This window comes from Scyliorhinus canicula, chromosome 3 (assembly GCF_902713615.1).
Source record: "Scyliorhinus canicula chromosome 3, sScyCan1.1, whole genome shotgun sequence".
NCBI classification, from domain to species: domain Eukaryota; kingdom Metazoa; phylum Chordata; class Chondrichthyes; order Carcharhiniformes; family Scyliorhinidae; genus Scyliorhinus; species Scyliorhinus canicula.
The window spans coordinates 120,981,773-121,007,039 of NC_052148.1; the positions used below are offsets into that span (position 1 = coordinate 120,981,773).

General features: G+C 47.7%; 1 protein-coding gene across 2 annotated transcripts in view; it reads left to right on the forward strand.

The window, feature by feature from the left end:
• The window catches only part of lnx1 (ligand of numb-protein X 1), a 290,347-nt gene that overhangs the window by 68,542 nt on the left and 196,538 nt on the right, over nucleotides 1-25,267 (forward strand). Inside the window, exon 2 of one of the 2 annotated variants that reach the window (XM_038791172.1) lies at nucleotides 21,557-21,626. The exons of the other annotated variant lie outside the window; for it this stretch is intronic. The gene's annotated coding sequence lies outside the window, so the exon portion shown is untranslated. The remainder of the gene's footprint in view (nucleotides 1-21,556; nucleotides 21,627-25,267) is intronic. 2 annotated transcript variants of the gene reach the window in all.

Below are 25,267 nucleotides of genomic sequence, written 5' to 3' on the forward strand. Positions count from 1 at the left end.
GTGCGTGGGTTTCCTCCGGGTGCTCCGGTTTCCTCCCACAGTCCAAAGATGTGCGGGTTAGGTGGATTGGCCATGCTAAATTGCCCGTAGTGTCCTAATAAGTAAGGTTAAGGGGGGTGTTGTTGGGTTACGGGTATAGGGTGGATACGTGGGTTTGAGTAGGGTGATCATTGCTCGGCACAACATCGAGGGCCGCTGTACTGTTCTATGTTCTATGTTCTATGTCTCACGACATCGTTGTGGTGAGCTAGATCCTGTAAGTGGGATCTCCCGGCATCTACCGGTCACATTGCGCCGTGCTGTTTTTCGGGTGCAACGCGATCGGTACATCCTGCCCACAGTTTCTCCACATATGCTCCCTGGCCTGCTGGGTATTTCCAGCATTTTGTGTTTTAATTTCCGATTTCTAGCATCCAGTGTTTAGCCATTGTACCAGGGAAACAGATGGTCATTATCACATTGCTTCTTTTAGGGCCTTGCTTGTCTGCTTTCTTATATTACAATAATGACCACACTTCAAACATGTCTCAATGGATGTAAATTGCTTGAGAAATCCTGAGGTTGTGAAAGGCACTACTGTACATAAATATAAATATATTTTTTCATTTTTCTGTGCAAATGAAGGATCTTCAGTTGGGGGGGGGGGGGGGGGGGGGGGGGAAGGGAGAGAGAGAACGCGAGGATCAAAAAAAAAGAGTACTGCAGAGAATGAGATCCATGGCGGGCCTAGTGCTCCCAAACCTGCAACATTACCACTGGGCGGCAACCATAGAGAGAGTACAGGCGAGGATAAAGGAGCCAGAAGCCAAGTAGGTGCTTATGGAGAAGGGCTCCTGTAGATAGACCTCCCTCCCGGCCTCAGCCATGGTGGCACTCCCACCCCACCAAAAATAAATACTCAACGAGCCCAGTGGTGATAGCAACACTCCGGTTGTGGAACCAACTGCAACAGATCTTGGGGCTCACCGAAATGTCCGACAAGGCCCCGATCTGCAACAATCACAAGTTCACGCCGGCGACAATGGACGTCACCTTCAAAAGGTGAAGACAGGGGGACGCTGACATAAGAACATAAGAACTAGGAGCAGGAGTAGGCCATCTGGCCCCTTGAGCCTGCTCCGCCATTCAATGAGATCACGGCTGATCTTGACAGTTAGGGACTTCCACAGTGACAACAGACTGACAACGCTCAAGGAACTGTTGGGAACGTTCCAGCTGACGGGGGGGGGGGGGGGGGGGGGCGCAACGAATTAAGTTACTTGCAGATCAAAAACTTCTTGCATTGGGAAACGAGGATGTACCCACGACTACCACAACAATCACTGCTAGAGCACTGACTGGAAGCTGACATCCTAGGGAAAAGGAACTGTGGCGACATGTTTGGGCAACTACTAGAGAGGACTAATACCCAACTCAATGAGACGAGGGAGACTTGGGGTTTGAAATAGGGTAGGGATTCTGGAGCAAAGAACTGCATGGGGTCAACTCCACCTCCTAATGCAGGTAAAAGTGGTACACAGAGCCCACTTAACCAGAACCCAAATGAGCAGATGGAGGACAAATGCGAATGGTGCTAAGGAGGCCCTGCCAACCACGCCCACATGTTCTGATCTTGCACCAGACGTATTGGGTTTTGGAGGCAATGTCCAAGGTGGTGGGGATCAGAGTGGAGTCTTGCCCAAAAGTGGCAGCCTTCGGGGTCCCAGAACGGCCAGATCTATTCATGGGGAAGAAGGCTGATGTTCTTGCTTTTGCCTCCCTAATCACCCGCCAGAGAATCCTGCTCAGCTGGCATCAGCAGCACCACCCAAATCTGCAGACTGTCCGACCTATCGGATCTTGAAGAAAATTACAATTGCTATCCCTGGGTCGGAAGAGGGTTTCCACAAAATATGGGAGCCATTCACCAAGTTGTTCCAAGACCTGTTTGTAGCCAACAGCCAAGAAACCAAAGAACAGGAGAGGGTAGTAACAATACAGCAATTAGGGGGGATGGGTAGGGGGAACAAAGAGGCGTGGAACCCAATCATGCACAACGAATAGCATGAGATAAGGCAACACACCAATGCAACTGGAGCAGGGTACAAGAACAGACGAGGGAACAAGGCACACTAGACGGCCGGTAGTGGGGGGGGGGGGGGGGGGAGGAGGCAAGAAGAAAAGTGGGAGGGGGAATAGGGGACCCAGCCAGAATTAAAAGCCTTCTGGAAAACGAAAAACAGGAAACCATAACCACTATTGTAAATAAAGTAACACAACTGATGTAAATAACAGAAACAGACCGTGTGTAAATATTTCTCTCATCCTTTTTTCCATTTGTCTTCAAATGTATGTCCACGCTTACCCTTGTTTTGTATCCCACAAAAATCTCAATAAATACCAAAAGGTGAAAAGCACGATTCAGATACTAGAATTTTTAATTTGGAAAAGGTTAACTTTAACAGAATGAGGCCGAAACTGTCCTTGGCAAACTGAGAAGATCTGTTAATGGGTCAAATGACTGATGATCAGTGGAGAATATTTAAAGAAATATTTAACCAGATACAGAGCGAGTATATATCACTGAAAGGAAAAGGCTCCACTTCACAAAAAACAGCCATGGACAGCTAAAGAGGTCAAGGACAGCATAAAACTAAAAGAAAGTGTTTACAAAAATGCAAAACAAGAATGGGATAGGTACAAAACCAGCAAAGGGTCTCAAAGCAGCTTATCAGAATATGAAAGGAAACTTGCAAGGGACCTCAATCAATAAGACTAAATTTGATAGGAAAAGCGGGTGGTGAAGAACAATGGAGGCCCACTGAAAGGTGAAAATGGAGCTATAATCAGTGATAATAGGGAAATGGCAGACATGTTGAACAATTACTTTGCCTCAGTAGTTACAGTTGAAAAAGAGGATAACTTGCTGGAAATCTTGACAAAATTAATAGTCGATAGAGGACAGGGACTTAATACAATTAATGTAAGTACAGCATCAGGAACTAGGAAATTAATGGAACTTAAGAGTGACAAATCCCCAGGACCTGACGGTTTCCACCCAAGGGTGTTAAAGGAGGTAGGCCGAGCACATTGTACATGCCCTAACTATAACCTTCCAGAGTTTCCTAGATTCAGGTATCGTCCCTCTGGATTGGAAAATTGCACATGAGATTAGAAAACGTGGGGGGGAGAAGTCTAAAAATTTGGGCTGACCGTTCAGGAGCAATGTTAGGAAGCACCTCTTCGTTTCAGAGGTGGTAGAGGTTTGCAACTCTCTCCCACAAAGAGCAGTTGACGCTAAAACAGTTGTTAATTTTAAATCTGAGATAGATAGATTTTTGTCAAGTAAAGATATTAAGGGATATTTGCCAAAGGCAGGTGCATAGAGTTAGGTCACAGATCAACCATGATCATATTAGTGGCACAGGCTCAAGGGGCTGAATGGCCTGCTCCTGTTCCTATGTTAAAGCTTACCTCCTTGACCAAGCTTTTGGTCATCTGACTGGATAAATCCATGTGGCTTGGTGTCAAGTTATGTTTGATAAAACTGCTTTGAAGCTCCTCAGGGCATTTTTGTTATGTTACAAGCATTTTATAAATTCAAGCTGTCGCTGTGATCTGTTTCCATTAGGGAAGGCCGAGAAAAGCTCAATAACCGATGGAACCCATAAAGGGCCTGAGCATTTTAAACTATCTTAGATTTATAGTACTTTCTTTTTTTAAATGAATTTAGAGTACCCAATTCTTTTTTTTCCAATTAAGGGGAAATTTAGCGTGGCCAATCCACCTACACTTCACATCTTTGGGTTGTGGGGGTGAGACCCACGCAGACACGGGGAGAATGTGCAAACTCCACATGGACAGTGGCTCGGGGCTGGGATTGAACCTGGGACCGTGGCGCCGTGAGGCAGCACTGCGCCACCATGCCACCCGAGATTTATAATATTTTCAGTGCTGCTTTCTGTTAATTTTTGCATTTTTAGATGTTTTGATCTACGTATTAAGTTATTTTTGAAGGTTTGTTTTGCTTTTCTTTACTGTGCATAATCTTCATCAGGATAGTCAAACTCTGCTCATTCACTGGAAAGCTGAGTGTAATGGAAGTCATTCTGAGATTTCAGCTGCCATTACAAGTCAGGAAATTGTCATAAATAATTAGGATGGGTCCTACAATATCTCGGTCACATCACTTGGAAATAAGTCAGCAAATGTTATGCTTGTCACTCTAATATTGCCGATTTAGTCCTGGGACCAGAAAATCTACACGAGGCTAGAAATCATAATTGCTGATAAAAAGGAGATGAACACTTACTACGTTTGTATGACAGTGCTCTTCCTACTATTTTGACAGAGACGTTAATTTGAAAAGCTTAATTCACCTAGACTGGAAATATATCTTCTTACATGTTATTTAATTTACTGCTGAAGGACATTTTCTCAGGCAAGATAAGTCCTTTTTTATGGAGAAGTTATTCTTTGCAATTTATTGGTTTACTTTTTTTGAGATAAGAAAGACGGTGACAATTGCAAGTGTCAGCTTTGGCTGTGTGAAAAAGCTTGCTTTTAAGTCAGAAGGTCAGTGGTTCAAGCCCCACCCCAGGCACACTTTAATGCCGCTGTCGTGCTGAGGGAATGTTTGCACTGTTGCCGATTCCTTCTCCTGGATGAGATTGGCATCTTGGGTGTGTATCAAAGATGTCAAGGCATTTTTCAAAGAAAAGCAACAAGGTCCTTGTGTCCTGGTGAACCTTTATCCTTCAATTAGCAGATATTTTTTGGAGCGTTCCAATGTACAAATTGTGCCATTTTTGTTTACAAAACCAAAGTGACTGGAGTTCAAAATAATTCATGGGTCGAGCTTTGGAATTTCTGGAAGATGGGAAAGGTGCTGTATAAATGTAAATGCCGGCTTTGTTGTCTGGTGTGAATGTTATATTTGGCTTTTATTTCACTGTTCATTGCAATCTCAAAGTTGACAATCTGTATTTGGATGTGGGTTTTGGAATGGTGTTGAGTTTGGCCCCTGGAACTTGATCCACCATCCAATTGGACCATGGCTGGTTTGATTGTGACCTGAACTCTACTTTCCTTCCAACCCCCATAAAACTTGACTCCTTCGTTGATCAAAAATCTGTCTAACTCAGCTTTGTACATATTCAACAATCCAGCCTCTGCTGCTCACTTTGGAAGAGAGTTACAAAGACTAATGACCCTCTGAGAGAAAAAAGTTTCTCCTCATTTTGGTCTTAAATTGGAGACTGTGCTCTTTTGTTTGGATTCTCCCAGCGGGCATCTATCCTATTAACCCTCATCGCAACCTTGTATGTTTCAATAAGAAGACCTCTCATTCTTCTAAGCTGAAACCTCATGAACCTTTCCTCATAAGACACACCCTGCACACCAGAAATCGGCTGAGTGAACCTTCTCTGAACTTCCTCCAATGCAAGTACATCCCTCCTTCAGCAAGGAGACCATAACTGTACATTATTCTCTGGGTGTGTTCTCACCAGAATCCTGGATGGTTAGTTATAGCAAGTCTTTCCCACTTTTATACTCCATCACCCTTGCAATAACGCTGGAGATGTTTTAACTCCCACGTTTAACTCTATAGGAAAGGAGTGGGAAGCTGGTTTAAGAGGTGCTCCATTGGTTCCCCATTCTTGCTCTTCTGTCATTGCAGGTCCTGGGGGATGTTGATATGGGCTTCAAAGTGCATCGATGTAGGTAAGACAAGCTGAGAGTTTAATGGCAATGGCGCAGAGAGTACGGTCCATTCAGGGAATAATAGTAAAAAAAACCATTGAAGTCAAATTATCTGAATGTGTAGAGCATTCACAATAAGCCAATAAAAATAATCTTTATTAATATCACAAGTAGGCTTACATTAACACTGCAATGCAGTTACTGTGAAAAACCCCTAGTCGCCACATTCCGGCGCCTGTTCGGGTACACAGAGGGAGAATTCAGAATGCCCAAATCACCTAACAGCACGTCTTTTAGGACTTGTGGGGGGAAACCGGAGCACCCGGAGGAAACCCACGCAGACACGGGGAGAATGTGCAGACTCCACACAGACAGTGATCCAAGCCGCGAATTGAACCTGTGATTCTAGCACTGTGAAGCAAAAGTGCTAACCACTGTGCTTCTGTGTCGATCATGAGCTATCAGTACAAATGGAGATAAATGGTTTAGATCATTTTTGAGACATGGGCCGGAATTTTCCACCCCCCCCCCCCCCCCCCCCCCGCCGATGGGACTGAAATATCCTATCAAAATCAATGGACTTTTGAATGGCTCACTGCATTTTCTGGCTTAGGCCCTGTCACAATAGGTCAGCCATGGCTACTAAGATTGGAAATAAAATATTCCAAGGTGCACAACATTTCAGAAAAACAGGCAGAGTGGGAAAGGAAGAGAGATAGTACTGATAATAAAAAATGTCGTAAGGACATTGGTAAAATTGGATCTTAGCTCAGAAAAATGAGGAAGTAGAATCAGTATTGGTGGGCGTTAGGTACGGGTAAGGCTGAGACAATACTGGTGGGTGTATTGTATAGACCCCCCAGCAGCAGCTATATGATTGGAGAAAGCATTAAACAAAAAAATATTGGGGCGTGTAGCAAAGGAAATGCAATAGTTCTGGAGGAACCTTTGTCTTCATTTACATTAGCCCAATAAAATTGACCAAGGTTGTCTGGGTGATGAGTTTGTTGAATGTCTATTGTGATGTGCAATATCCAACTCAGGTTAAAGCTATTTTAGTATTGTGCAATCAGAGAGAGTTAATTAATAATGTCATAATGAAAGATCCATGAGGAAATAGTGATCATACCATTGAATTGCACATTATCATAAATCCCCACAGTGCAGAAGGAGGCCATTTGCCCCATTGGGTCTGTACCAACCCTCTAAAGAGCACTCCACCCAAGCCCACTTCCCCATCCTATCCCAATAACTCCTTAACATAGCCGACACATCTTTGCACACTAAGGGGCAATTTAGCATGGCCAATCCACCTAACCTGCACAACTTTGGACTTATGTTTGAAAACAACATACTCTAATAACAAACAAGAATCTTAAACTTGAACAAAGCTAAATACATAGATATAAGGGGAGATCTGGTAAGGTTGATTGGGTAAATAGACCAAAAGATATGGGAGCAAATAAACAGTGGGGAACATTAAAAGAAACAATTTAAAATGTTAACAAAAATGCATTCCGTTAAAAAACAAAAATTCAGTGAGAAAGATCTATCTATCCATGGCTCACTAAGAAGGTTCGGGATAGGATTAGAATAAAATTAGAGGCTTGCAGAGAACAGGAATAAACCTGAGAAATGGACGTGATTTAGAAACCAGCAAAGAGTCACCAAAACATTGTTTAAAAGTCTTTTGAAAATACAAGTGGAAACTCACCAGGAATATAAACATTTATTGTAAGAGCATTTACAAGTATACAAAAGGCAGAGAGTAGCTAAAGTAAAAATTCATTCTTTAGAAACAAAAACAGGAAAAATGATCCTGGGAATGAGGAAGTGTCAGAGATATTCAACAAATATTTTATATCTGCCTGCACGGCAGAAGGAAAGTTATATACCAGAAATATCAACAAAGAAAAAGTAGTGGAGAAACACAAGGGACTAAAATCCAACAAATTCCCAGGACCTTTTGGTTTCCATCATAGATTAGGAAAATAAAGTTTCAGAAATAGTAGATGTGCTGGTTATGATTTTCCAAAATTTCGGTGCTGATTGGCTGGTACGTTGACTCTGATTGGTTGAGGCATTGCCATGGAGAAAGCAGCAGGAAACCATCAGCTCTCAAAGCTCTTAGGTAATTCTCAAAAGATGCACAGCATTAACATGTTCTTTTTGTTTGCGGAGAATGGGTCCCTGTGTATGAATATGTGTTGTTTCTAACAAGCGTTCAAGACTCACGGTATGAGCATGACTGATTATCTTAAATTGCTTGTTCGTGTAACAATTAGCACACTTAGGGTTGTTCAGGAAGTGCTTCCCAATTACAGAATCCCAACCAGCAGTAGACATTTTGGGAGTTTTGCAAGTAGGGTCTAGTTGAGCACAGTTATATGTTGCCCATCCTAAACAACAGAAGAAACATGCTGTTGATTCAATCAGCCTATTGTTGGGAGATATTTTGGGGATGTTTGCTTTGTCAACTGTTTTTCCCCTCCAGTATAAATTGTTGAGTTTTTTAAAAATTTGGCATTCTTACTTAGCTTGATGAGTGCAAGATGAAAAGCTTCAGCAACATGTCTCTCTAGTGATCAACTCTGTTCTACCAAGTGACGATTTGTACACCCGAAACACATTCATTTGCTTTTGAAACCAATCATTGTTAAAGGATTAACATTTAAATGTTGGCACCAATCACTTGAATTCTTTATTGGTGATTAGCTTTCAACTGCATCTGCTTAATAGCACAATTCATCTGCAGGTTTTAGATCTAGAATTCATCAAATATCACTGTTTTAAGAAAGAAAATCCAACTTCTTCCTTTTTAAAAAAACAACATGCTGAATCCTGTTGGGGTAGAGTGCCTTCTGCGAAAGTGAATGTGAATAAGCTATGTGGCAATAGAGATGATTATTCTGCATTCGCCAAATCTCACTGGAACAATAGCTTCGCCACCCCCGCCTCCATTTTATAAAGGATTTTGAGGCCAGCTATATCATCCGTGTGGGCAGCACGGTAGCACAAGTGGATAGCACTGTGGCTTCACAGCGCCAGGGTCCCAGGTTCAATTTCCTGCTGGGTCACTGCCTGTGCGGAGTCTGCACGTTCTCCCTGTGCCTGGTGTGTTTCCTCCGGGTGCTCCGGTTTCCTCCCACAGTCCAAAGACATGCAGGTTAGGTGGATTGGCCATGATAAATTGCCCTTAGTGACCAAAAAGGTTAGATGGGGTTATTGGGTTACGGGGATAGGGTGGAAGTGAGGGGTTAAGTGGGTCGGTGCAGACTCGATGGGCCGAATGGCCTCCTTCTGCACTGTATGTTCTATGCTCTATCCCGTCCCTCCATCCTACAAACTGAGGATAGCACAGATTGGAGATGAAACTTGCAAACACCCTGATCAGTGTGGGTCTGATCCATTCCAGGCAGTGCATTTTCTCATTCAGCTAGTGGTGGAGCAACCTCTTTATGATGACCTTTACCGTTGGCAGTCAGCTTTTCCACTTGTAAATTCTAAATATTTGTGTATGTGTCAGAACATTGAACACCGGTTCATTTATATTTGGCCATAAACATCCACAACCATGTGTGGCCTTGCTGATGCAGCAACTTGTTCATTTGCAAATTGTATTATAGCTTGGATTGCACCCTGACTGAATAACAGAATGAGATGACAGAATAAAACCACTCAGTGCTTTTGCCATTACAATTAATCCGTCAGGCTGTCAGTATTATGTTTTTCTGTAGTTTGTGGCCATTTTCTAGTTGCTGGAAGAGAGCTGTCCTTCAAAGAGAACCACCTCTAACCCAGCATACAAACTACAGCATAACCTTTAGTCGATTACATCAAATGTCACTATTTCCACATCATGATCAGACCTCAATTGTTTCTATACTCCTCTATGTTTTCAAGTTTGTCTGAATGGAGTAAAAATATGAAAACCATAACGTGTTCTCACTTAATCAGAAAAACCTGACCAATGTAGCCATCTAATTTAACTTCAGTACACTGAGATCATGGATGTGATCTCTAGAAAGATTTCTAAGTGTTGTAGCGAGCGGGAATCGCCGTGAGCTTCCAGGCGCTCACCCCAGCGAGGCCGGCAACCCTATTCAACATTAGTTGGTCGACTGAAGGAGATCCCACAGGTTTTTTGCTGCAAATGAAGGCTCGCCAGCTGATTCACCGGCACTACGCTCGCCAGCCCCCCCCCCCCCCCCCCAACAAGTGAGTAGATACCAATGCGCCCCCGGCCACCCGGAGACGTTTCCGCCCCCACGTGAGTATTCACCCCCTAACTCTCCATGCGATGCCTAACCCTTCCTCCACCCCCTCTCCCTTCAACCACGCCGAACCTTCCCTTCTCCACCCCTCCCTTCACACTCCCCCCACCCCCGCCCCCCACCACTGTGAACCTCGCGTATGGCTAAAGATGCCCTCTGTGTTTCCTCAGGAAAAGCCCTCCCACAATCACCAGGAGAGGGCCAAGACTGGCGGTGGGGTGCCAGACTAAAGAATCCTCACTTCCTTTGAGGAACCAGCCCTGGAGGTGACTGGGAGGCCGAGGAAACCCAAGCAGAGGCTGGCGGACACTGCAGAGGTGAGGAACCACCGGCACCACCCTGAGGACCTGTTAAACATGAGTAGTATTGCCTTACTGATGACCCAATGCTCCCACTGACCACATGTCCAATCTCCCGCATGTCCTCCAGCTGACAGCGCCGGCCCATCCTGGGCAGCCCCCTCTCCTGCCTCCCACAAGACCACCTCAGAGGGGAACTCCGAGGAGGCCATGATCGAGGTGTCACAGCTGTCATCCCCACCCTCCACCAGCAGATACACACACCTCGGTGGGAAATATTCGTGGTCAGGCATCTGGGGAACAATCTGATGAACACCACACAACTGCTGATGTACATAGGTGGAGACAGGAACCCACAGGCGAGATAGCAATCAGAGGTATGCTGGATCCCAGGACCCAGCTGGGTCCCAGCCTGATGCTGAGCCTGTGGAAGAGGTCATCCTGGAGCTGATGGAGACAATAGGGAGCGGTCAGGACATTCAGAGGGAGATGTCAGCAACACTCCAGCAGAACCATAACCGATTGGAAGAGTCCCAGAGGCTACGGACACAGGAGATGTTGCCAGTAATGCGTGGCACCGAGGCCAACACTGCTAGGGTGGTGGTCTCAGTGGAGAGCATGGTGTATGATGTGGGCACCATTAGTGAAGATGCCCAAGGCGGCACGCAGTTGATGGAGTGGCTGAGGGCCTCGGCAGAATGTCTGCTTCGCTGGGGTATGTGACCCAGTACCAGGCTGGCCTTGATGAGGTTCTGCGGGACATGTCCCACTCTCAGATGGGACTGGCCGAGGTGCTGCGGAGCTTGTCCCAGTCACAGATAGGCATTGCTGAGGCACTGCAGAGCATGTCCCAGTCACTGAGGAGCTTCGGCAAGGGTGTCAACATGATGGTGTGGACCATGGTGACCAGATGATGTAGGGGCAGCCGGGGCTCAAACCAGCTGCCCCTCCATCCCAAGGTGAACCCCAGGCCCAATGGGCACTGAGCAAGAGGAGGGAGCGCTGTGTGCCAACTTGGACCTGTCCCTTGGACTGGCGACGATGGCCACCAGCTATCCCGAGTTCCACCCTTCTGATGAGGCCTCATCTCATAGTCAGCACCCGGAACAGGGTGACATGCCTGTGCATGTGCCACTGACAAGTGAGCCGGGGCCCTCCGGCCCCAGAGAGCACCAGTCAGGGGCATTGAAGGCCACAGGACGTGGTAAGCAGCTGACTGCCTCCATCTCTGATGTGCATCCTGGCGACACACCTAGATGTAGTGATAGAGCCAGGATGGCAAAGCACATCGAGGATCACTGAGGGCACCAGGGGAGGGGTGAGAGGGTGGCATGGAGGAGTGGAGAATTGTTAAGCACAATAAACACCCTTGTGTACACCCTGTATGACTCCTCTGTCACTTTCTTCCACGATACGGGCCAACCTCTGAACCCTTGGCCCATCCCTCCAGGCATTCCACCCCCTCTCTTGGCCCTCACCCACCCTCCGGCCGTGGACATGTCCCCGGAGCTGCGTCCCATCCCTTGGGTGTTCGGATGTTGGCTGCTGCGTGTGTGGTGTTGCCTCCCGCAGTGTTCCAGCAGAGTGTTCATGCATTAAGATGTGATTGGGATGCTAGGCAATGACTCCCACATACTACATGGCCCACCCACCGATGGAGATCCACTTGGGATGTGTGAAGTGCTCACTTAACCATGATTGCCAATTCCCTATTAGCAATAATCTTCAGAGACCTTGGCAGTCAGTGGTGGTCAGTTATGGGTGGTCAATGACACAGACAGGCAGGGATAAGTGTTGCCCCCGGAACGGGTTCCCATGATCCAAGGTTTGGAATGGTGTTCCTGCTCATGCTTGTTCCTCAGTTGCCCCCAAGCGTGTCCCCCCCCACCCTCCCATGGCGGCCCACCCCTGCGGAGGGTCCCCCACCCCCAGCCGAGGTTCCCCTAAACCTGCCGAGCCCTTGGGCTCTTTCCTGTGAGCAAAGATGGCCACTCACCTCCTTGGTTCCCCATAGAAGCTCTTCCACCAGGTTTGCATTTTAAAAAAGAGTACTAATTGGCACCAGCATGGGGAGGCAATCACTGACGGGAGGCCGTTGGATATGTGGTTCGCTCCTGCTAATTGTATTGAACTAGGGCTTAAGTGGTGATGACTGGTTTCCAATTGGATCCCGATTTTGCCTATGGGAGCGGGCAGGTTGCATCACAAACTGTTTGGTGCCCGGCGTGGTTCTCACTGTTGGCCTCTCCCGCTATTCACCGGCCTTGTTTTGCTCAAGCGAGAGCGCAGTAAGGCCGTAGAATCATGCCCCATGATTGTTAATTCATTCAGAAGCCAGATGCTGCAGTAGGAAACTGGAAGCCAATCTTTTTACTGAAGTCTTGATTTATTTACTGAATGCAACTTGACAAATATCTACCTCCTCCCTAACCAACCTCCAGTGTACCAGCGGGTTTTTTAAATACTCTTTGGAAAACAAAAAGATCAATAAATTAAACAAAAGTTACAGGGGTGGAAGCTCCTGGTGGAGCACTGCATCTAAGGAAACCTAACAAACCAAACCAAAATATAATTTCCAGGGGAGATGATGCACCCAGCCACCACGGCACCCACCAGTTATAGAAAGCCTGAAGGATGCTGGTGGACACGCCTGCTCCATCTCCAAGACCACCCCCTAAAAATCTAACTGATAGGGGAGCACAAAGTCAGGTTGGATGACTCCCTCACCCTCCCACCCTCTTCCTTGACATGTTAATGGCCATTTCAGCGAGGTTCAGAAGCAGGCTTATGAGGAGGTCCACTTCCCTCCCATAAGTGAAATCTTAATTTATACTTCTTTCTGTCCCCTGTCTGTGCATCAGGTCCCCCCACCCCACCCCTCCCAACCAACTGCACAATCCCAAAGCACCAATCTCTTAATGGAAAAAAAAGACAAAGTTGATTTAGTCCTTCATTATCCCCCTCCTGGTCCGCTCCTGTCTCAGGCGCAGGCCCCAGGTTCCAGGCTCTTGCATAACTTGGAACAGTAGAAACAGCAGGTCCAGTCTCAGGCTTCAGTTGTACAACTAGGCCTCAGCAGGCTCCAGGCTCTGAAAGTACAGGCTGCAGGCATTCAGACAGGCAAGCTTTCCCCAGTTGGTTTTTCTCTCTGTCCCCTGGAAAATGACTCCTCTCACACAGCATAGATGTTTTCTGGATGATTGCTTCTCCTCCACAGCACAGCAGCAGTCCATAACCTCTTTCCTTGCTCCCACCACAGCACCTGCAGACAGATTGATTGCAGAGTTCACAAATAGACAGCAGCGGTCCTCCTCCCCCTTCCTACCCCTTGCTACCCCTTCTTTTACTTCTCCTCTCAGCATTTATTTGGGCAGCAAGGTGGTACAGTGGTTAGCACTGCTGCCTCACAGCTCCAGGGACCCAGGTTCAATTGCGGCCTCAGATGACTGTTTGGAGTTTGTACATTCTCCCCGTGTCTTCATGGGTTTCCTCCGGGTGCTTCAGTTTCCTCCCACAGTCCAAAGATGTGCAGGTTAAGTCGATTGGCCTTGCTAAACTGACCCTTAGTGTCCAAAAGGTTAGATCAGGCTAGTGGGTTTAACGGAGATAGGGTGGATGCAAGGGCATAAATAGGGTATTCCTTCCAAGGGCCGGTGCAGACTCGATGGGTCGAATAGCTTTCTTCCGCACTGTAAATCCTATCCCTAGTTGCCCTTCAGAAGATGGCGGTGAACTGCCTTCTTGAACCGCTGCAGTCCTTGAGATGTAGGTACACCCACAAACCTATTAGGGAGGGAGTGCCAGGAATTTGCCCCAGCGACAGGGAAGGAATGCTGATTTATTTCCAAGTCAGGGTGGTGAGTGACTTGGAGGGGAACCTCCAGGTGTTGGGGTTCCCAGGTATCTGCTGCTCCTGTCCTTCTAGATCAGGGGTGGGCAAACTTTTCCGTGCAAGGGCCACATTCAGAAATTCACAATTTTAAAGGGCAGCATAGTATATTAAGTAAAATAATTAATATTTAAAATAGCCAAAATAAAAGGTCTTTAAAGAAAAAAAAGCACATTAATTCGAAAAACAAAGTAACTCAGTAAGTAACAGAACAATGTCAATGAGAATGATGCATCTGACTGCAGTCATTTACCAGTTTGTTGAAATCAGGTGTCAAGTTGCTTGTGCTGATCCTTAACACTGACAGAAGCACAGCCTGGCCGAGTCAACGAGAAAAACGCGCGTAGTGGGGTGGATGAGTGGGGCTGCCTTATTGGTCGGTTTAGTTGGGTGTGCGACCAATAGGAGTCCAGGTTACAAACAACACCCAACTAAACCGACCAATGAGACAGCCCCACTCATCCACCCCACTACGCGCGTTTTTATGCGGCCCGCCAATGAGGTGCCCGGAATCATAACCGGCATTTTTGAAAAGCCGCCGGGGAAAAGCCGCTGAAGTAAATGAGCTTATTCAATAAGCGCATTTACTTCAGCGGCTTTTCCCCAGCGTCTTTTCAAAAATGCCGGTTATGATTCCGGGCACCTCATTGGTGGGCCGCATAAAAACCTTTGTCGGGCCGCATGCGGCCCGCGGGCCGTAGTTTGCCCACCCCTGTTCTAGATGGTAGTGGTTGTGGGTTTGGAAGGTGCTATCTGAGGAACCTTGGTGAGTTACTGCAGTGCATCTTGTAGATGGTGCACACGGCTGCCACTGTGTACGTACCCCGCGGTACGGTAGCCAACTGTTCTGGTGGTTTGAATGGCAGTCATTCATTTTATACTTTGAGTTCACAATGAGCCCAGATACAAAACAATTATCACCTTGTTATCTTTAAACATTTTATGGATTGTGCATCGCTATTTGTAAGCGTTTTGCCATTTACACATGGTTATAGTTAAAGAGGTCAAACAGGTTACAGGTAGCAGCAGGAAAGCAGTATCGATTGTCCCTTTGTTTTAGGAAATGGCCCAAGACATTCGTATTAGCATATCATTGTATACACCTTGGCTGAAGTCAGCTTTATTCAAGTGGTGTCCTGCATTTATGTATTTCTTAATCTTCCTGTCTGGCTCCCTTTGTCCTGGATCTGTTCCTATCTGTCCCACTGACACTCCGCTGGGCTCCAGGTATCAGTTATGTCTGCTTTATTCTCTGTGTCTCCATCTTGTGTGTCAGGCAGCCATCCTCTGTGCCGAGTGCCTTTCTGAACCATTTCCCACTTCACCAGGTATGACTCCATCCAGCCAAGAGTTTTCCCCCTGATTCCCATTGACTGCAGTTTTGCTCGGGCCCCTTGATGCAGTATCCAGTCAAATGCTGCCTTGATATCAAGGGCAGTCACTCTCACCTCACCTCTGGCATTCAGCTCTTTCTCCATGTTTGAACCAAGGCTGAAATAAGGACCGGAGCTGAGTGACCCTGGCAGAATCCAAACCAAGTGCCCATGAACAGGTTATTGATACGTAAGTGCCGCTTGATAGCACTGTTGATGACTCCTTCCATCACTTTGCTAATGATGGAGAGTACACTGATAGGGCAGTAATTGGCTGGGTTGCATTTGTCCTGTTTCTTGTGTACAGGACACACCTGGGCAATTTTCCACATTGCCGGGTCGAGCCAGTGTTGTAGCTGTACTGGAACAGCTTGGCTAGGGGTGCAGCAAGCTCTGGAGCACAAGTCTTCAGTACTATTGCCAGAATATTGTCAGGGCCTATAGCCTTTACAGTATCCAGTGCTGTCAGCCAATTCTTGATATCACGTGGAGTGAATCATATTGGCTGAAGACTGACATCTGTAATGCTGGAGACCTCCGGAGGAGACAGAGATGGATCATCCACATGGCACTTCTGGATGAAGATTGTTGTGAATGTCTCAGCCTTGTTTTTTGCACAGATGCGCTGGGCTCCTCCAGCATTGAGGATGAGTTATTTGTGGAACCTCCTCTTCCAATGAGTTGTTTAATTGTCCACCTCCGTTCACGGATGCAAGAGGCAATATTGCAGAGCTTAGATCTGATGAGTTTGTTGTCATGGCGGAAATCCACCTTGATTGCCCTCTGCCTGAACCTGTTGGTGGCAAGTTTGACGAGGTCCAGGAGTAGGTTCGTGAGGCGGCCTCCCTCTGTTCCCATCTCCCTCCTGTTTCCCTCTGCACCGGTATTACTTTGTACTCTCTTGGAGCAAACAATTAAACCAAATTAACAAAACGTGAGAAGTATAACAGGTAAGGCAGATGAATGTAGAGTTTAGAATAGTTCTTGGAACTCTGATTATTGCTATAACAGAGACTTGATTGAGGGAGGGACAGAATTTGTGGCGAAACATTCCAGGATTTAAATGCTTCAGGCAGGATAGAGGGAAAGGGGGTGAGGGAGTTGCATTACTGGTTAAGGAGAATATCACAGTTGTACTGAAGGAGGACACCTCAGAGCAGGGCCGGCCCAAGGCACCGGCAACTCGGGCAGTCGCCCGGGGCGCCATGTGCTAGGGGGCGCCAGACTCGGGTCCCGCGCATGCGCAGTTAGGCCGGTGCCAAATGCGCATGCGCGGTGGCCGCCCTCCCCCAGGGCAGCCCCCTCCGCCCCCCCCCTCGGCCCCGCCCCCGCGCCTCGGGCCCGCCCCCCTCACCTCGGGCCCGCCTCCGGCTCGCCTTGGGCCCGCCCACCCCGCCTCGGGCCCGCCCCCCTCACCTCGGGCCCGCCTCCGGCTCGCCGCCCACCCCGCCTCGGGCCCGCCCACCCCGCCTCCGCCTCAGCCCCCCCCCGCCTCGGGCCCGCCGCCCCCCCCCCCCCGCCTCGGGCTCGCCCCCCCCCCCGCCTCGGGCTCGCCCCCCCCCCCCCCCGCCTCGGGCTCGCCCCCCCCCCGCCTCGGGCTCGGCCCCCCCCCCCGCCTCGGGCTCGGCCCTCCCCCCGCCTCGGGCTCGGCCCCCCCCCGCCTTGGGCTCGGCCCCCCTCCCGCCTCGGGCTCGGCCCCCCCTTGGCCCCCCTCCCGCCTCGGGCTCGGCCCCCCCTCGGCCCCGCCCCCCCCTCGGCCCCGCCCCCCCTCGCCCCCCCCCTCGGCCCACCCCCCCTCGCCCCCCCACCCTCGGGCCCCCCCATCCCCTCGGCCCCCCCCCTCGGCCCCCCGGCCCCGGCCCCCCCCCCCCTCGGCCCCCCGGCCCTGCCCCCCTCGGCCCCCGGCCCCGGCCCCGCCCCCCTACCCCCCGGCCCCCCCCCCCCCCCCCGCTGAAGGGCGCCGAAGTTCAGCTTGCCCGGGGCGCCAGCAACCCTAGGGCCGGTGCTGCCTCAGAGGGCTCATACAGCGAGGCAATATAGGTAGGAATCAGTGGTAGGAATAGGAAGGGTGCAGTCACTATGTTGGGGATTTACTACAGGCCACCCAACAGCCAGCGGGAGATAGGGGAACAAATATGTAGGCATGTTTTGGAAAGGTTTTAAAGCAACTGGATTGTTGAGGTGGGTGATTTTAACTACCATATCTTGACAGGGATGTACTTAAATCTAGAGGCCTGAATGGGGCAAAATTTGTAAGGAGCATCCAGGAGGGTTTCTTGAAGCGATATGTAAATAGTTCAACTGGGGAAGGGGCCAGACTGGACCTCATATTGGGGAATGAGTCCAGCCAGATGATCGAAGTTTCAGTAGGGGAGCATTTCGGGAATAGTGGCCATAATTCCATAAGCTGTAAGGTACCCGTGGATAAGGAGTAGTGGGGAAAAGAGTAGTCCTTGGGTGAAGATGCTAAATTGGGGGAAGGCTAATTATATCAATATTAGGCAGGAACTGAAGAATTTAGATTGGGGGTGGCTGTTGAGGGCAAATCAACATGTGGGAATCTTTCAAACGTCAGGTGATTAGAATTCAGTATTGGCATGTTCCTGTGAAGATGAAAGATAGGTAGGGCAAGTTTCGAGAACCTTGGATAACGAGGGATATTGCGAGCCTAGTCAAAAAGAAAAAAGAAGCATTCATAAGGTCTAGAAGACTGAGAACAGATGAAGCCTTTGAAGAATATAAAGAAAGTAGGAAGGAACTTAAGCAAGGAGTTAGGAGGGCTAAAAAGTGTCATGAAACGTCCTTGGCCAACAGGATGAAGAAAAATCCCAAGGCATTTTATATCAAAAGAGCAAGAGGGTAGCCAGGGAAAGGGTTGGCCTACTCAAGGACAGAGGAGGGAATTTGCTTGGAGCCAGAGGAAATGGGCGAGGTACTAAATTAGTACTTTGCATCAGTATTCACCAAAGAGAAGAACTTGGTGGGTGATGAGTCGAGGGAAGGGTGTGTAGATATTCTGGGTCAAGTTGATACCAGTAAGGAGGAGATGTTGGGCGTCTTTAAAAGCATTAGGTAGATACGTCCCCAGGCCTGATGGGATCTATCCCAGAATACTGAAGGAGGCAAGGGAGGAAATTGCTTGGGCCTTAACAAAAATCTTTGTATCCTCATTGGCTACAGGTCAGGTCCCAGAGGACTGGAGAATAGCCAACGTTGTTCCTTTGCTTAAGAAGGGTAGCAGGGATAATCCAGGAAATTATAGGCTGGTGAACCTTACATCAGTGGTAGGAAATTTATTGGAAAAGGTTCTTAGGGACAGGATTTACTCACATTTGGAAACAAATGGACTTATTAGTGCTAGGCAGCATGGTTTTGTGAAGGGGAGGCCATGTCAGGGCAGCACTGTAGCATTGTGGATAGCACAATTGCTTCACAGCTCCAGGGTCCCAGGTTCGATTCCGGCTTGGGTCACTGTCTGTGCGGAGTCTGCACATCCTCCCCGTGTGTGCGTAGGTTTCCTCCGGGTGCTCTGGTTTCCTCCCACAGTCCAAAGATGTGCAGGTTAGATGGACTGGCCATTATAAATTGCCCTTAGTGTCCAAAATTGCCCTTAGTGTTGGGTGGGGTTACTGGGTTGTGGGGATAGGGTGGAGGTGTTGACCTTGGGTAGGGTGCTCTTTCCAAGAGCTGGTGCAGACTTGATGGGCCGAATGGCCTCCTTCTGCACTGTAAATTCTATGATAATGTCTTACTCACTTGATCGGGTTTTTCGAGGAAATGATGAAGATCATTGATGAATGAAGGGCAGCAGATGTTGTCGCTATGGACTTCAATAAAGCTTTTGACGTCAGGATGGCATGGTGGTGCAGTGGTAAACACTGCTGCCTCACAGTGCTGAGGACCTAGGTTTGATCCCGGCCCCGAGTCACTGTCCGTGTGGAGTTTGCACATTCTCCCTGCGTCTGCGTGGGTCGCACCCCCACAACCAAAAATATGTGCAGGATAGGCCAATTGGCCAAGCTAAATTGCTTCTTAATTGGGAAAAAAAGGAACTGGATACTCTAAATTTATGAAAAAAACCGTAAAGCTTTTGACAAGATCCCTCATGGCAAACTGGTACTAAAGGTGAAGTCACACAGGATCAGAGGTGAGCTGGCAAGATGGATGCAGAACTGGCTAGGTCATAGTCGATAAAGGGTAGGAGTGGAAGGGTGCTTTTCTGACTTGTGGTGTTCCGCAGTGATCAATGTTGGGATCAGTGCTGGGACCTCTGTTGTTCATAGTATGTATAAAATATTTGGAGGAAAATGTAGCGGGTCTGATTATTAAGTTTGCCGATGACACAAAGGTTAGTGGAGTTGCAGATAGTGAGGAGGATTGTCAAAGGATATAGATCAGTTGGAGACTTGGACGAAAAAATGGCAGATGGGATTAATCGGGACAAATATGAGGTAATGCATTTTGGAAGGTCTAATACAGGTGGGAATTATTCAGTAAATGGCAGAACCCTTTAGGCGTATTGACAGGCAGAGAGATTGGGACATACAGGTCAACAGATCACTGAAAATGACAACACGGGTAGATAAGGTAATCAAGGAGGCATACGGTATGCTTGCCTTTATCGGTTGGGGCATTGAGTATAAAAATTGGCAAGTCATGTTTCTTTTTTTAAATGAATTTAGAGTACCCAATTTTTTTTTTCCAATTAAGGGGCAATTTAGCGTGGCCAAACCAGCTACCCTGCACATCTTTGGGTTGTGGGGCGAAACCCACGCAAACACGGGGAGAATGTACAAACCCCACACGGACAGTGACCCAGGGCCGGGATCGGGACCTCGGCGCCGTGAGGCAGCAGTGCTAACCCACTGCGCCACCGTGCTGCCCTCTCTGTATTTCTAACTGTCAATCAGCTTCTCTTTCTTTCATTCTAATTAAAGTAGCTGAAAATCTACGTGCAGCAGTTCTGCTATACATATGAACACACAGCAAGAGTGCCTCTTTGAAATGGAAATTGTGCTCGAAGCATACTGGACCCGAGCAGGGACGTACTGCTTGCTCCCGAATTAATTGCAGCTGACAATCACTCGCAGTAAAGTGTGATCCAGATGTAAATAAAAGTAATCTTTTTGCTTAACCTCTTCCTCCCCACCTCTAATCAGCGACTACTGGCAGCTTGTTGGAAATCAATATAATGAAATGATTTGAATTGAACGACTGCCATTGTTCACAAACTAATTCCTATCCCTCCTTCAAAATAAAAAGCATTCCAAATTCCGATTTGTTTCTAATTTGAGAAGCTTCCATTTCTATTGCTGGGCCACGTACAGAACATATTGAAGCTCTTTCAATTGTGCTGATCTTTTTTCTCCAACTGAAACAATACTGCGATTGTGGATAGGCCGGGGCTCTCTTCCCCACACATCTACATGGTTCCCCAACAAGTGAAATGTGGGAGATTGTTTACCCTGTTGAGAGTTTGTGATGAAAATTCCAACCGCCAATAACTCCTCAAAGATATTTGAACATCAGCTGATTGGGGAGCCCTCTCCCACCATGCGATTTTGCAATTTCATGACATTTATATTACCCTTGATGAACTGAAAATGGCACAATAAAATGAATAACTCAAAATTGTGGGTGGGAGTGAGTACATGCTTAGACTGTCAGTGCGCGAAGCTCTATGCCGGTTTTGTTGAAAGTGCAGCGTTGTTCACAGTTTAATATTTGCCATTGAATCTGTTTCAAGAATCACCTCCTGGGTGGGTTGGGGGACAGCAGAGTAGTTTAATTTATCTGGCAATGTTGTCTCTGAGCTTGTGCCTGTTATCAGCAATGGTGATGCAAGATGAAAGCAACAATAAGTGTGTTGTATCGTCAATCTTGGATTATAGTTGAAGGCAAGCGTAAACATATTAATTTTGGAATCTATTTATTATTCAGTTGAGGCAACCTTCATGCGTGTTTTTTCTTTATACATTTGAAAATGCTTCATTTTTCCACGGCCGTTATTAATTGCCCTCTTTGTTATTCAACTTTCAGCAACCCTCCGGCAGCACTGCATTATTGATGCATATCCTAAAAAGAAAAATGGTATTGTGCAAAACCAATGGTGAGTTCAGGAGTAGGGAGTATGCTTGGAGCACAGTTCGCAATCAGAAGAAGTGGTGAAGGAACAATGGCTTCAGTGACAACGTGTGTGCAAAAGCAGAGAGGCAAACTTGAGAAATAAACTGTTGGCAGTTAGTTAGGGAGGGGGGGTTGAAGTGGGGGTATGAGTGCTCTCTGGACAGGCATGAGCAATTAGAGCCAGTGCCTTTCTAAATACAAAGGAGCCTTCACAGCTCCTTGCATATTGTTGAGGGGAAAAAGGAAGTGTTTGTGTTGCCTTTTGGGAGTGGCTTGAAGTATTTTACATCACTAAAGATTATAAGCTTTACAAACAAAAACCTTCAATAATCTTCGTACAGTGAGTCGAGAAATCTGAGATGGGAAAATTCAAAGCATTTGATGGCATCCTTTGTCTCGGTTCACATTGAAGTTCCATTTGAACATTTATACAAATGATTACCTTCCAAAAATATTACTGCATCATTTTCTATGGCGTGTCCATCCTCTACTCAAATGCAGGTTTCAACATTCACTGCATGTGTGAACGTTATCTCAGATATTTATTCAATTCAAGAGATTCCAAATTTCTTACCTTTTAAACCTTCAGAGATTTGTTAATGAGTACATTTTTATTTATTTGTATGTAAAGAATTGTAGTCAGGTTATTTAAGCCTAATGCACAGCTTAAAACATGTTGCTGTCGTATATTCAGCAAGAGGACGTTGGCAGGGTGTAAAGTTGTATTTTGCAGGGAAGAATAATAGATTGATGCCTGTGGAGTTTGAAAGTAAATACAAATTTTAATATGGTTCTTTATATACATTTCTGCAATGCTTTCTCTCAATCTCATTTTACTATTTTATTGACCATGTTGGTTGAAACAATATTGGTATTCATGGCACAGAAGAAATTGACTTGGCAGTGCCTCACTCTGAAGAAGAAAATATCACATCCCTGCAGTGCACAAGGAGGCCATTTGGCCCATCAAGTCTGCACTGACCCTTCCTATCCCTGTAACCCTGCCTAACCTTTGGACACTAAGGGGTAATTTAGCATGGGCAATCCACCTAACCTCCACATCTTTGGAGTGTGGGAGGAAACCGGAGTACCCGGAGGAAACCCAGTCAGTTACGGGGAGAAAGTGGAAACCCTACACAGACAGTCACCCGAAGCCAGCATTGAACCCGGGTCCCTGCAGCTGTGAGGCAGCAGTGCTAACGACGGAGCCACCATGCTGCCCCACAATCTATCCCTTTTTTAAAATACCGCAGCCTGCACATACATGTATACACATATGAAAACAAACAATGGACAAACAGATAGGATTGCTGCAAAAATGGGTTTTAAAGGATAGGCTTTTTAAAATAAAGGATAATGTTCATTGGGTTTTGATGTTGTTGATCTGGAGCTTCCTCATTGAAGAGAAGTAAAGTAGGACTTATAGTGGCGGCCATGGGGTGAGTTGTCACACGTTTGGTGGCTCCCACTCAAAATGGAATTGCTTGCTCCTTTTTCACTCAATTTAAAGGGTGTTTACTGGTGCGAGGTGCATGAGCACTGAGAAATAGAAGTGCTCCCTCAGTGGGGCCGGTTTATGGTTACCAGACGAGAAGTGTACCAAGTAAGAGCCAGCAACCTGGACGAGAGATTATTCGAGGTGCAACACAGGAAAAGATGGCGGAGGATGCTGGGGTGGCGTTGCCACCCAGTGGGCTACTGCAAAACTGGTGGACATTTTGAATGCTAAGTTCCAGCAGCAGAGGCAGGAGGCCTCAGAGAAGTTGGTAAAGATGGTGGTGCAAGGGCAGCACGGTGGCGCAGGTTTGTTTCCGGCTCTGGATCACTGTCCGTGTGGAGTTCGCAGATTCTCCCTGTGTTTGCTTGGGTCTCGCCCCCACAACCCAAAAGATGTGCAGGGTAGGTGGATTGGCCACGCTAAATTGCCCCTGAATTGGAAAAAATGATTTGGGTACTCTAAATTTTGAAAAAAAGATGGTGGTGCCGTTTAGGGCGGCTATTGAGAGAGGGGAGCACAGGCTGGAGGTGCAAGGTCTGGTGCTCCAGAAGGTGGAGGAGTCGATGGGAGAGCACGAGGACCGGCTGGTCTCGTTGGAGGCAGAGATGGTGCTCTTGGTGGAGAGCCAGAGGAGGTTGAGGGAGAAGGTGGAGGACCTGGAGAATTGTTCCAGGAGGCAGAATCTCTGGATCGTGGGGCTGCTTGAAGGGATAGAGGAAACATAGGCCACAAAGTATGTTCAAGATGTTGGTGGGGAGGGGTCTTTGACTGTCTCCCGGATGTGGACCGAGCACATGCTTTGAGCAGGAGGGCGAATTTGGTGGAGCTGTTGAGGATGGTTGTGGTGTGGCTTCATAGTTTCCTCAACAAGGAGCAGATACTGAGATGGGCCAAGGAAACAATAAAGGGCACCTGGGAAGGAAACGTGCTGAGGATTTACCAAGACTTGGGTACGGAGTTGGCCAAGGGGCCAGTTTCAATTGGATCATGGCTGCCCTCCACAAGGAAAGAGTGAGGTTTGGGGTGTTGTATCCTGTGGGTCATGCACCAGAATTGAGAGTTTTATTTTGACTCACCGGAGGAGGTGAGTCAATTTATGAGAGACCATGGACTGGGAGGTGTGTGAGGACATTGATCTTTGGAGATGCTAATGTGGGGAATTTGGGTCTGCATGCCAGGCAGCTTGGTGTATTTGATGTGTCTGGGTGCGGAGTGGGTAAATATGTTTTACTGTTTTGGCGAATTGCGGGTGAAGGGCGGCTGAGGGGAAAGGGGGTAAGCAGCGGCTTTGAGTGAGGGCCACCATGCTAGCTGGGTGGCTAGTTAACGGGAGTGAAGTGGGGGGTCAATTTGTGGGGGAGGGTGGGGTAGTTGGGTTTCTATTTTTTTTGTTCATGGGGGTACAGGTAAGGGGAGGGGGTGAGGGAAGGGTGGAATGCTGACATGGGTGGAGTTGGTCTGCCGCAGTTGGTTAAGGGAAATGGCAGCGGACATCTGGGAAAGGGCCCGAGGATGAGCAAGGCGTGGACCAGGGGGAGCTGGTTAAAGAGCGGCTATGGCTGATCGGCAAGGGGAGTGGGCGGGGAGCTCCCTGACCCAGTTGCTTACGTGGAATGTTTGGGGTTTGAATGGCCCAGTCAAAAGGTCATGCATTTTTGTGCATTTAAGAGGTTTGAAGGCAGACATTGTGTTTTTGCAGGAGACGCACCTGAAGCTGGGGGATCAGACGAGGCTGAGGATGGGGCAGGTATTCCATTTGGAATTGGATATGAAGATGAGGGTGTGGCAGTACTGATCAATAAGAGGGTGGCTTTTGAGGTGGGAAGTATCGTAAATGATTCGGGGGTGGGGGGGTGTAGGTTTGTGATGGTGAATGGGAAGCTGGTGGTGCTAGTGAATATATATTCCCAAACATGGGACCATATGGATTTTCTGAGGTGGCTTTAGCAAAGATTCTCGACCGGGACACACACTGACTGATTATGGGGGGGACAATCATAATATGGTCCTGGATCCTAGGTTGGACCGGTCGTGTCCTAGGCCCTTGAAGGTTTCAGCCATGGCAAAGGAGCTGCTGGGGTTTATGGAGCATATGAGGGTGGGGGGGGGGGGGGGAGTGTGAGGGC